The following is a 13230-nucleotide window of genomic DNA, read 5'->3' on the forward strand; positions in this document are numbered from 1 at the left end:
ATTTATTTATTTATTTTCAATACTGCTGCTCTCAGCTGAGAGCGTAGCAGGAGGGCAATACAGAAAGTCAGTACAATATACGAAATGTTTACAGGATAATAAACTATGCAAACGAACGTAGAAAAAAAAAGAGGTTACAATAATATATTACAACAACAAACAGTGGTTACATAAATACATACGATCAACTTGCATACATTTATCAAATCACTCAAGTGACACTGTGTTAAGGTTGAACACCATTTGTACAATGAAGCAGTAATATCACATCCCATGAAAAGTATTTTCAGACAAAGAGGCAATTAGCCTGTATGTTTTCCTAGCTGCGCCAAGGGGAGGCAACCGACAAGTACTAATGGGGGATAGGAGTAGGCAGTATGACATCTGATTGGGACAATACTAGTTGTGTGTACCTTAAATTTTATTGGCGAATTCCGAGAACGATTTGGTGTTTGTGGTAGATGGGTGTAGTTGATTCCATTCCCTAATGGCATGTGGAAAAAATGAATGTTTAAAAGTTTCATTACTATATGGATATTCTGTTAGTTTATTTGCATGCCTTTGACGCGTAAGTCGAGATTCGGAAAAGGAAATGTATTTGGACGCGCTTATCCTGAAGTTGTTAAGAATCTGAAACAAAAACTTTAGCCGGGCTTCTTTCGCTCTTTCTGACAGCGTTTTTAGATTGGATGCGTTTAGAAGGTTAGTTTGCGAGTCTGTGCGCCTGTAGCTGTTGTGGATAAATCTTATGGCTTTTCTTTGCACTGCTTCCAGTTTTCTTAAGTTAGTCTTCGTATGCGGGAACCAAACCACATTGGCGTACTCTAAAATCGGTCTTATAAATGTCTTATAGGCGAGAAGCTTAATCGTGGTAGGAGCTAGTTTTAGGCATCTTTTAAGAAAAAATAACTTGCGTAGTGCTGCTGCGGTAATGTTATCGACGTGCTGGGTCCAATTAAGGTCTACAGTAAGCGTGACACCTAAGTATTTATGGTCGTATACTCTAGTCAGTACGGTGCCGTCGACTGCATAAGCGAAGTGGGAAGGATCTTTTCTTTTAGTTGTCGTAATCACGGCGGATTTTTTTACGCTAATTGACATCTGCCATAGCTTACACCACTCGGATATTGTGTTAAGGGAATCACTCAGAGCAAGGTGGTCTGTATAACTATTAATTTCCTGGTATATAACACAGTCGTCGGCAAAAAGTTTAATGTTAGAATTGATGTTCATTGCAATGTCGTTAATATAGATTAAAAATAGCAACGGTCCAAGAACTGACCCTTGTGGTACGCCTGATGACACAGAAACAGTTTTTGATGTAGCGTGTTCAAAGAATACAAACGGTTTTGGATTAAGCAAGAAGTCCTTAATCAAACAGGTAAATTGACTGTTACCTAAGACGGCTTCTAATTTTGCGATTAATTTGTTATGACATACACTGTCAAATGCTTTTGAAAAATCTAACAGGACCACATCTGTTTGACTGCTGTTGTTGAGGCTATATGCAAGGTCATGTACAACTTCGGTCAATGGTGTAATAGTTGATAAACCGTTTCCAAATCCATGCTGGTTGGGAGAAAGAAAGTGTACTCCTTCAAGGAATATAATTTAGCAAGGTGCATGTTTGGGCTAGTTGGTACTCCATTTGAACATCTAAATACCGCGAACTTCAGGGACGAAAGACAGGACAATTGTGTGTGTCGCATTCTCCTGTCTTTCGTCCCTGAAGTTCGCGCTATTTAGATGTCCTTCAAGGAAAATTGTGATGTGTTTAAAAATAATGTGTTCTAGCAGTTTACACGATGTACTTGTGAGCGATATAGGCCTATAATTGGATACCATACCTTTATCTCCTGATTTATGTCTTGGTATGATTTTAGCTAATTTCCAGTCTGACGGTTATTTAGCGAGCTGGAAAGACTTCCTAAAAATTAGTCCGAGATACTTACTACTCCATTCCGCGTACCTTTTAAGAAATTCGTTCGGAATGTTATCGGGCCCACTAGATTTCTTGTGATCAATTTTTAACAGCAGGTTCATGATACCGGCATCTGTAATGATTAGGTCATCGATGGTTGTGGTAATGCGCGAACTGACCGAGGGTACATTTTTGTTTTCAACTGTGAATACTGATTGAAAAAAATCGTTAAAGGAATCAGCTTTCTGTTGTGTTTCTTCTGCAGATAGTTGTGCCACTGCCACTCTTCCATTGAAATGTTTCCAGAACCTACGAGGGTTATTTGCAAGGAAATTCGGTAGTGTTACGTTAAAGTAATGATCCTTTGCCGCTTTGGCCTTATCTCGGAGATCAGATTTAGCGTACTGCAGTTTTAATGTTATCGACTGGCTTGGGTTATGTTTTGCTGTTTTACGAAGCCGATTCACGCGACGTTTTGAGTGAATAACTTCTCGCGTGATCCATGGGTTTGACCTCTGTTGTTTCCTAATTTTTCGGGGAACATACTTGTCGATACAAAAACATACAATTGATTAGAACGTAATCCAGAGAGTATCTATGTCACATGATGCGTCACACGCGAGTTGTGAAAAGTTGCCAAACTCGTAGTCTAAGTGTGTTAGTATGCTGTTGTCATCCGCCTTTTCAAAGTCAGTTATCACTGATACTTCGCTACGATTTATTAGGGTCTTGCTAACTGGTAAAGTGCATAACGGTATATCGTGGTCCGAAATGCCTTTAACAACACTCGATTTAATAGCACTGATCGGGAAGTGCTGGCTGAGGAGGATAAGATCCAGAATGTTTTTTACGGAACCTTGTGTGCGTGTAGGCTCATTCACGATTTGCTGAAGGTAAATGCAAGCATAATATCTAACAGACATTCAGAAGCTGATGACGAGTGGTGCAAAGTATCCCAGTCTATGTCAGCAAGATTGAAATCACCCATCAGCAATATTCTCGAATTTCGCACGTTCTGTTGCATGAATTCTTGTATAGCGGATATGTTTTCATGACCTGATGACGGGCTTTGATAAACACACCCAATGAAAACAGTCCCTGAATTACACGCGAGTTTACAAAAGACAGCTTCAGCTTCCAAATTGTGTGGCAGAACTTGGAAAGAAAAGCAATTCTTTATCAGCAGAGCAACGCCACCCCCTCGCGTCGGAAGGTCCTTGCGGATTACAGAATAACGTGGTGGCGCGATTTCAAAGTCGTGGACGTCGGTGATGAGCCATGTTTCAGTGATAGCCACGACATCAGGATCACATTCAAGCAACCAATTTTCGAGAGCTTCGATTTTGTTTAGAATACTTCTAGCATTTATATTCAGTAGAGTTATTTCTTTGACTTCGCGTTTTGGCGAGTGTAAGGCCGCCCCTTCGTGTCGTCCTTTTTTTGATAGAGGATAACTTTGTCATTTTTTTCATCATTCCAAATGAAGGCTTGACCATTAATATAGAGTTTGTCAAAAGCTAGTGACACCTTCTTGTGTTTTTGTCGGTTTTCTTTTGCATGTTCCCAAAGCCTTTTTCTAACTTCCCGTATTTTACGCGAGAAGTCTTCACCAATCGACAAGCCAGAGTTTTTCAATTTGTACCCGCTTTTTAGTATTGCATGTTTTTGCCTGGAGCCGAGTAGTTTCAAAATAACTGGCCTGATTTTATTTGGCTGATCATTTCCCAATCGGTGTATGCGTTCGATTGTAACTGGTTCAAGCTCCAGCTTTCCTTCAATAATACCTTTGTTCACTGCTTGTTCCAGGCGTTCACTTGTTTCTCCCTCCTGTTCTGCTAAGCCGTACACAATAAGGTTCGACCGGCGGCTTCGATTTTCAAGGTCATCTATTCTTTTTTGCATAGTTTCAATTACCTGTTTCATGCCTAGTATTTCATCTCGATAAGTTTCGACTTTCTTTTCTAGTTCCGATATTGCGTCAAGCTTCTTATCAATGTCAGTCAAACGCTTCTCTTTTATCTCTTTAATGTCGGCAGCGATTTCTTTTATCTGTTTTGCGATTTGGGTTAGCTCAGGCCCAGGATTCGTTTCAATGTCACCCCTAAGGAGCAATAATTTCTTCACTATGTCTACACAGGTTGACACAATCCCATAAAACTGCTGCGGGCACGGCAGCACCAGCAAGAAACGGTTGTCGGATCGAACGCAAATTCCATATTCCTTCCTCACCTGCACGATGAAGACGAAAGGATTAAGCATCCGCATCGCTTGAATGCTGCTGTGCCCACAGCCTGCGTTGCTCGGTGCGTGTGCGTTTGTAGTCGCTGTTATCCGTGGTGGCGTTGCATGCATGTCGAGTACCATGGTTCCCTCGTAGTGACGCAGCCCAGATTCTACTGCCACGAAGGGCAGGATATCCGGCACGTGTAGGGTCGGTGCGTTGAATGCCTGCGCAGTCCATGTGTCCGTGGCCAAGATGGCATTTGCATCGTTGACAGAGCACAGCAAGCCCGTGAAGCGCTGTACAGTCTGCACGCCGAAGAAAGGATTAAGCGTCCGCATCGCTTGAATGCTGCCGTGCCCACAGCCTGCGTCGCTCGGTGCGTGTGCTTTGTAGTCGCTGTTATCCGTGGTGGCGTTGCATGCAGGTCGAGTACCATGGTTCCCTCGAAGTGACGCAGCCCAGATTCTACTGCCACGAAGGGCAGGATATCCGGCAGGTGTAGGGTCGGTGCGTTGAATGCCTGCGCAGTCCATGTGTCCGTGGCCAAGATGGCATTTGCATCGTTGACAGAGCACAGCAAGCCCGTGAAGCGCTGTACAGTCTGCACGCCGAAGAAAGGATTAAGCGTCCGCATCGCTTGAATGCTGCTGTGCCCACAGCCTGCGTCGCTCGGTGCGTGTGCTTTTGTAGTCGCTGTTATCCGTGGTGGCGTTGCATGCAGGTCGAGTACCATGGTTCCCTCGAAGTGACGCAGCCCGGATTCTACTGCCACGAAGGGCAGGATATCCGGCACGTGTAGGGTCGGTGCGTTGAATGCCTGCGCAGTCCATGTGTCCGTGGCCAAGATGGCATTTGCATCGTTGACAGAGCACAGCAAGCCCGTGAAGCGCTGTACAATCTGCACGATGAAGACGAAAGGATTAAGCGTCCGCATCGCTTGAATGCTGCCGTGCCCACGTAAGTTTGATTCGTAAGTTCGAAGCCCTGTTTGCTTGCATTTCGTGTGCGCATGTTTGAATGCATAAGAACTTGCGTACGACAAAATAACCCTGCGCACCACACACTGCTTGCGAATGCGTATATTCCTTATCATTTTGGAAGAACGGAAATGGTGTACGAGGTTCGTTTTTTTTTATACAAAAATCGATGAAGCCGACAGAACGAAGAGAAGAATATTATAGCGGAGATTGTTGTTTCCAATCATAGTATAGCAATTAGGCATAAACGGAAATAAATATGAGAAGAGAATTTGCCGCCTGCGGAGTTCCAGCCGACAGCCTCTCAAAGTCCGTCCTGAAGTTTGCGGCAAAGGGAAACATTTTGACCCTGGAAAATCAAACAGATATCATGCGCTATGCGAATCGATGTAATGCCAAGCAGTCAGCGAGGAGATGCATACGCCACAATGTTTGGCTTTGAGGCGAATCCAGGCATTCATGTCATCATCACATGTTTGCTCGCATGCATGCAAGTACAATCTGGTATATACAATGCTAATGAAACCTATCTTCTGGTTAATACACACATGACCTGTAATTTATGTTCCTGACGCACTCGTGTCGTGCCATACCAATTTTGGTATAAATGCAGTGAATGAAACGGCCTTGAGTGCGCCAATATTGAGTCTTGTAAACCATGCAGTTAAGACAGGCATTTCATGAATTTCATGTTACCACTTATGTTCGTCATAATATCATGCCACGTCATAATAATTCTGACATATATCGCACTAGCCAAACGGCCGCGAGGTCACTATGAGCTTGACATGTAAGGCATGCAGTACATGACATGCATTTCACGATTTTCAACCTGCCGTTTACGTTCGCCATACTGTAATGTTACGCCATAACGATTTAGGTATATATCAAGCTAGTGAAAAGAATTCATAAATTTTTCCGTAACCTATACGACTTTCCAAGGGAGTAGCCAGAAATTTTTTCGGGGGGGTTCAACCATGCTTCAACCATACGTATGTTCATGCATGCGTTCGTATGTGTGCGGGTATATGTACGCAAGAAAAATTGAAAACTTTCGGCTAGGGCATGAACCCCTCCCCCCCGCCCCTTGGCTACTTCCCAGTGACTTTCGTGTGCACAAAGTCGTAAGCGGCTAGATAGATAGATAGATAGATAGATAGATAGATAGATAGATAGATAGATAGATAGATAGATAGATAGATAGATAGATAGATAGATAGATAGATAGATAGATAGATAGATAGATAGATAGATAGATAGATAGATAGATAGATAGATAGATAGATAGATAGATAGATAGATAGATAGATAGATAGATAGATAGATAGATAGATAGATAGATAGATAGATAGATAGATAGATAGATAGATAGATAGATAGATAGATAGATAGATAGATAGATAGATAGATAGATAGATAGATAGATAGATAGATAGATAGAGACAGACATGGTCAAAGTGGCAGAAGTTCTCTAAGAATTGCTTCTCATTTAAAGGCACATTATGCATAAAAATTATCAGAATTATCCGTGTCGGACCAATATTTTTAACAAATGCCAGCAGCCCCAACGTCGTTAAAATGCACACGTCCCCTTCAAAGAATATTAATTGAACAATTGGTGCGAATCTAGCAAAAACAGGCACATAGGTACATTTCCTGCCAGCCAGTAGTTTATTTTATATTATCTGCGCAACAAAGCGATTACAAATATCATCAAGCTTACTTGCTTTAGTCGTCGTATTTATTCAATATTCATTTCACCGTACCTGATACCCTGCATTCCTAATTCATCCCATTTGTCATCATGGCTTTTAACCGGCAGTTGTACTGGCTCGATGATGCATTGTTTTTCCTTTCGTGATCTCTAATCTTCCATTTCCATTTCACCTTTCTCTAAAGTTACCTTCATAATATTACCACCGTACATCGGATATTTGATATTTGACACGTGGACACATGTAATGCCTTGGACGAGGGGCAGTCACCATTATCAGAAAAAAACCGAATATTTAAATAATATTCTCTCTCGATGTGTTCGAGCGTGTGTGGGCGTGCGTGCCGTGTTATGTAGACTCTCGCACCATGAAAAGGGTACTAATTCCTGCGAAAATATTTCGGCAGCTCTGATGCGGCCTCGCGTTCATTCAGACCGTCACCCGCCTCGGCGAGCAGTGCATTTTTCTACCGGCCGCAGCGGCTGCCATCAATCTTGAATGAACATCTACGCGCATTTATTGATATTGCCTTAAGTTGCATCTCAATATTCATGACCTTTGGCCTCATCGTCCGAAGATTGAAGCTGAGAAGTTCATCTTTTCGCTTCAAAGAGCATTCTTAAGTCTTAAAAACTGCGGTTCGTAAAAGCGCCTTCTAGGCGGTGATAAATTAAAAAAAAAAGAGATATTTGTATGTCCCACAGAGTTTCTAATTTTGTTCGTTGAGTTCCATCAAATTATGTGTCCGTTATGTAGACCGCGCCGTAGTGTATTGTTTAAGGGCAATAAAAAGCGCGACTAGTGGGAAGTTCCGCAAATTTTTACTGCGACTCTACAGCGCCAAGTATAGTGTTATGAGCCGAACAGCGCTGTCGGGGAAACCGAACTGAACGTTACGTGAATTGCGCTGACAGAACGCATACCTTGGTTTCTGCTCTGTAATATACCTTCGGGATTGCGTGAATGTGTGTCTTAATAATGAAGCATTGTGTCTCGTTATAATGTCACGAGCTTTTCATTCACTTCTTATGTCACTACTATTGTTACTACTTTTCATTCACTACTACTTTTGCTACTATTCATTCAATACTTTCATTCACCAACTGGTGTCAAGGACGCTTTCTCATAAGGCTTCACGGGACGAGACACTACTTGCACAGCGTGAGAGAGCACATTCGGGAATTTACTTCGTGCTCGCTTTGATTTATTGGAATCAGAGGACACGCACTACACGAAGAAAATATATCAACGCAATCTTAAGCCCTCCGATCAGAGCGCTGGAGCGTAACCACAATTAACAATATGCCCTAATCGCTTGGCATCAGGGTGTGCTTGTTATGCGAGCAGCTCCTACACCAAAATATTGCTTTCACTTCCAATATCATTGACGCCTGAGGCGTGTTTTTCTATTTCGCGCGAACAATAGCAGTGATTATCCTATCTTTCGAGGCCTTTCTCTAACAACTACTACTGTGCGACCTCACTGGTCAACATTTATCGATATAACAGGACAATGCGCCATATCTCCCATGTACGACTGTCGTCAGCACACGCTCAGATGATCAGTAGGAAGTCATTGTAAAAGCCGTCAGTGCCTATGATGAGCTGATTACAGGCTGCTTTATAATGCGCAAGTTTATGCCTAGTTAATTGTTCTCGAGTCCAGGCGCTGGCTTCATGATTCCGATAGACGGTACAAAAAATATTCCTAGGCAGGCTTTGTTTCTTTTTAAACCTTTTCTATGAGTGACGGTACATAGAAAAGGGCGTTTTGAAGAGTATATTTGACTTTAACCAAAAGTAGGCCTGTGGAAGCATACACAAGTTTCAAGGAAACAGAAAACACAAACACGGTATCATTACAATTTTTTTCCATTTCGACATACAAGGTTTTGATTTCGGCATACTGCTCTTAGACGCAGAGGAAAAAAAGTGTCAAAAATAAGCCTGCAAGTCAGATTCGTGCAGGTAGTCTTAATTGTGGGTGGTGAAATAGGCTATGTATATAAAGATCCAGCTCCGTTGGTTGGCCAAGCCGGAGACCTGCGGGACGGAATTGTGGAAGACCTAAAAGCAGACGTGGGAATAAATTCAGCAAGGGTGTAACTGTCCCTTAGCGCATTGTGGCGTCACAAAATGGGCCCTATACACCACAGGAGTCGCGGTATTGTTGCGGTCAAAGAGCGGTCAGAGATAGGGCAAGCGAAGGCCCGACACGAACATCCATAACGTTGCATCTTCCTGGGAATTTATGCTACCAGGCTGATCGCACCTTCACGGATGTAAAAGGCCTCGTGTGGTATGCCGTATTATCGACGGAGCAGCTGTCCATGAGCATCTTAAAGAAAATGCGGAATGGGGTGCTGTACAACATGTGTATGGGCTGCAAAATTTGCTTTAGCAAGATCCGGCAAGAGCGCTCGCGGCGCCCACTCAACACCTTTCTCGACAGCTGTAGAGCCAGCGCATTTGTGAGTTTTATTAAGGCGAAAGCCCTATATGCCTCATCAAGCGCGAAAACTGACCGTCGGCGTCCCGCGGCGTCGGGGAGAACACAAGTGATGCAACAAATCATTACGAGATGACGTCAGCATACGACGTCATGATGGCGTCCCAGATCGGCGCAATTTATGGCGTCATTGTGACGTCACGTGACGTAACATTGTCATCGATGAATGACGTCATCAAATGCATCTTATCTTGGTCAACGATGGGGCCCATCACGGAGGCAATGCCAAAACCAGGTGATGTGCCTTCGATCCTGGAGGGCTATGAAAAAAAGCCACAGTAGGTGCAGAAAGCCTTCCGAGTGTGGCGGCGCAGGAACAATACATCGACTGCGAAGAAAAAGAAGATGGTTTTCGCAATCCAGGCGTCTCAGCTCTGTGCATAAAGGACCCTGCGGGTTTTTTTAGAGTGATCACAAGCAAAATATTTCAAGTATATCCTATGTAGTAGTTGAGAATACGATAATTCCTGTAGTGGAGTATGCTTTAAATATGAGATGTGCAATAGCATTATGATATGGTGACATGCATTAAAATAGAGCAAGTGACGGTCAATGATGTGTAGCACACAACCTCGCCAAGACTCTTGACTACAAAAGCCCGGAAGCATGCGCCATAACAATGAGATCGCAACAGTGCCCTCTTTTACGATGCCGTGCTACAAATTTGCCGTGCATATATTGGGCGCATCATTACGTCGTTGAAGAAAGCTGCAAAGTATTTCATATCAAATAGTGGTTCTCTGCCCAAAAACAGTTCCGGGTGAATAGGTGTGCACTATCTGTACGCTAAGGTGAAGTTTCTTTTCCTCTCAGCACCTGTTTCGTGACATGTCAGTCTCCGATGTAGCGACATTCCTGTTGAGTCACAAACTGGAATGTCGGAAAATGGAATGTCGCGACCTTCCCGCTCGCGTTTCGTGAGACTCGAAACACTGTGCATCGCGTTTATTGTGGACCGAATAAAGTTGTTCACTCACTCACTCACTCACTCACTCACTCACTCACTCACTCACTCACTCACTCACTCACTCACTCACTCACTCACTCACTCACTCACTCACTCACTCACTCACTCGCTTGCTCGCTCGCTCACTCACTCACTCACTCACTCACTCACTCACTCACTCACTCACTCACTCACTCACTCACTCACTCACTCACTCACTCTACCCAAATCTTCCAAACTTCGGATGTCCACCACAAGCCAAAGAAAAATTTTAGGCAATGATAATGTTCACTTAGGTACTTTCGATGGCGCCAGCCCCTAGCATTTGGTGCGCGGACAAGTGCGATGGGCGCCGCCACACAGAGGAGACTGTCACGCCCTCAAGCGATCGTGGCGCGAAGGCCACTTTACCACGGAGCCGGCACTTGGCGGAACGAGGGGTAGGCGCACACTTGCCCTACGTTTGTGTACTGCGTACCGACAAGCCGTCAGCTTCTGTGGTCACTTAAGGTGAACAAATGTATTACTTTGTGATATTTGTAAACTCGACTTGCTGCGTAACCAGCAGGAAAGAAGGAGGGAGTCAGGAAAGAGCGCAGACTACCAACTACGTGGTTACGCAGGAAAGGAAAAAAAATTGTGGCTCTTGGTACAAATGCGGTGTTTTTTCGCTGCTCTGTCAGCGGTACAGTTTTGTAAATTAATCTTTGTGTTGTGCGCATCGTGAACGGCGCAGTGTGGCATGCCTATGTATATTGGCTTCGTCAAACTGACAATAAACAGTTGGTAGTCTGCGCTCTTTCCTGTCTGCCTCCTTGTTTCCTGCTGGTTGCGCAGTAAGTCGAGTTTACAAATATGAACCAACTAGTCTGCAAAGAAGTATTCCTACTTTGTGCTGTTTCGATGCGCACCTATCACCCAGGAATTAGTTTTCATTAATTATACGGCAAATTATTTAGCCCTTTTATACTCTAAAGTATGCTTCATTATCACATGTGTCTCCAATATCATATTTTTCTGGTAGACGAAGAAATAACGGCCAGCTTAAACAGCTTCGCTGTCAATAACATCGTATTCGTGAGGATACAATGGTCTCCCATTTGAGGCTTTAAAACGAGGCCCATCAGCAGGATTATTGTGAACTTGGCTGATTGGTGCAGAACTATTCAGAACAAATGGCACCATAATAAGCGGTAGTAAGGATGACAGAAACAGCGCTGCCTAGTAAATATTCTTTATGATATCTTCAATTCCAATATCCTTCTTTCTCCGCGCAGCTGGTGTTTGATCTATATGTAAGGTGAAAACGCAAGAAACAATGGTTGTTAGCGCTGTGCCTCGTCCCGTTGTTGAACTGTTCGTTCCGCTTGGACTCTTAGCGGCGCTGTGGACAACTGTTTATTCAAGTGGCATTAAAAGGTTTTGTTTCACGAGTTTGGAAGCGCTGTGCCTTGACTAAAAGGCCCCGTCTTGCTGGTTTTCTAGATTTGTTTAGCTGCTGATACACACGGACAAAACTCCCATATGAAAGAAGCATGAATTGTTTCGACAGAAACAGGATGCCATCTCTTCTCTTTGAACAGGGTCTCTTTGTTTCTCAGAATAACTACTGCCGCGAGATGGCTTGCTGTATCAAGAAGCCCATGGTCGGTTCTAACCTAGGAAAAGAAAACTCAAGGGCCCCTTATATATTCGCCTAAGACGACTCGAAGACGAAAGCCATCCTCTGCTTCTTTTTCTCAGTCGAAGTAGTGATCCTAACCCGCCCCCCTCCGCAATATTTTTGGTAATAAGGCGGCAATAGGGGCTAGTTGCTTGTCTTCATGCTTGTGATGCGCTGCCGGAGGACTCGGACCAGAGAAAACGAGGAAAACAACACGGGGTGACGAGCAAACTCACAACTACTTTGTTTCAATCATGTACAGCCTTATGCACGTACGCGAAAGAAAGGAACACGACGTGGGGGGTGGGGGGTGGCGTTCAGTGATAAGGCAATAGAACACAAAAATAAGAAAAAGAAACGTATCAGGGCTTCAAACAATGTCAACGAGTCCTGCGGCAGCGTATCAGAAGCATGAAATCTTTCTGCGCTTAACGGGGCTTTCAATTGCCTCCAGGATCGGAGGCATTGGAAGCTTTCTGCATTTCACTTCGCTTTGCCCCGCCACCGTGATCGGCACATTTGTTTGACCTAGCAATGATGTCATGTGATGACATCATAGTGGCGTCAAATGACGTCGCACATTTTCGCAACCTGTGCAGTCATGATGACGTCATCACGTGAGGATGAGTTTTGCATCACTCGTTTTGACGCTACCGACGCGGCACGCCGACGGTCAATTTTCGCGTTTGGTGAGGCATCTAATGCTTTCGCCTTATGATATATTGCATAGGCAGCGGTGCCGTACTAGTGCAGTGTCATCAAGGAGCTGGACAGGTAGTTGTTTATGCCAGCCGTTTTTTCAATAAGGCGGAGCGCAACTATACTTTGGCGGAACAAGAATGCTGGGCAGCTGTTTTCCCGTGCACAAATTTCGGTCTTACATCTATGGACGACCGTTCCCTATCGTTACCAACCACCACGCTTTATGCTGGCTGGTGAATTAACGTGAACCGAGTAGATGACTGGTATTGTTCGTCTATTCGACTACTGAAGCACGACTAAGTCATCTTGTACAGGTCTGGGCGTCACCACGCTGATGTAGAATGTCTCTCCTGCCTTCCTCTGACAACGACGGAGTTTGACGAAGACAGCTTTGATTACTGTTTTTGGCCTCCATTTCTTCCACATTCCCAGACACGAGGACATTCAAGGTAGAGCAAGTAAATGATAGTAGTTTGGAACAGCTATTTGTCTCTACATCGCGCCCTGAAGCCACCCGTCACTTTTTGCGTCCGTGAAGGCCTGCTTTACAAGACCATTATTCGGGTAAAGACG

The 13230-nt window shown here is 44.0% G+C and overlaps 1 protein-coding gene across 1 annotated transcript in view; it reads left to right on the forward strand.

Moving 5' to 3' along the window:
* Positions 1 to 13230, forward strand: part of LOC119386812 (uncharacterized) — a 172510-nt gene that overhangs the window by 143916 nt on the left and 15364 nt on the right. The gene's annotated exons all lie outside the window — the stretch shown is intronic.

The sequence above is a fragment of the Rhipicephalus sanguineus genome, chromosome 3 (genome assembly GCF_013339695.2).
Source record: "Rhipicephalus sanguineus isolate Rsan-2018 chromosome 3, BIME_Rsan_1.4, whole genome shotgun sequence".
NCBI lineage: Eukaryota > Metazoa > Arthropoda > Arachnida > Ixodida > Ixodidae > Rhipicephalus > Rhipicephalus sanguineus.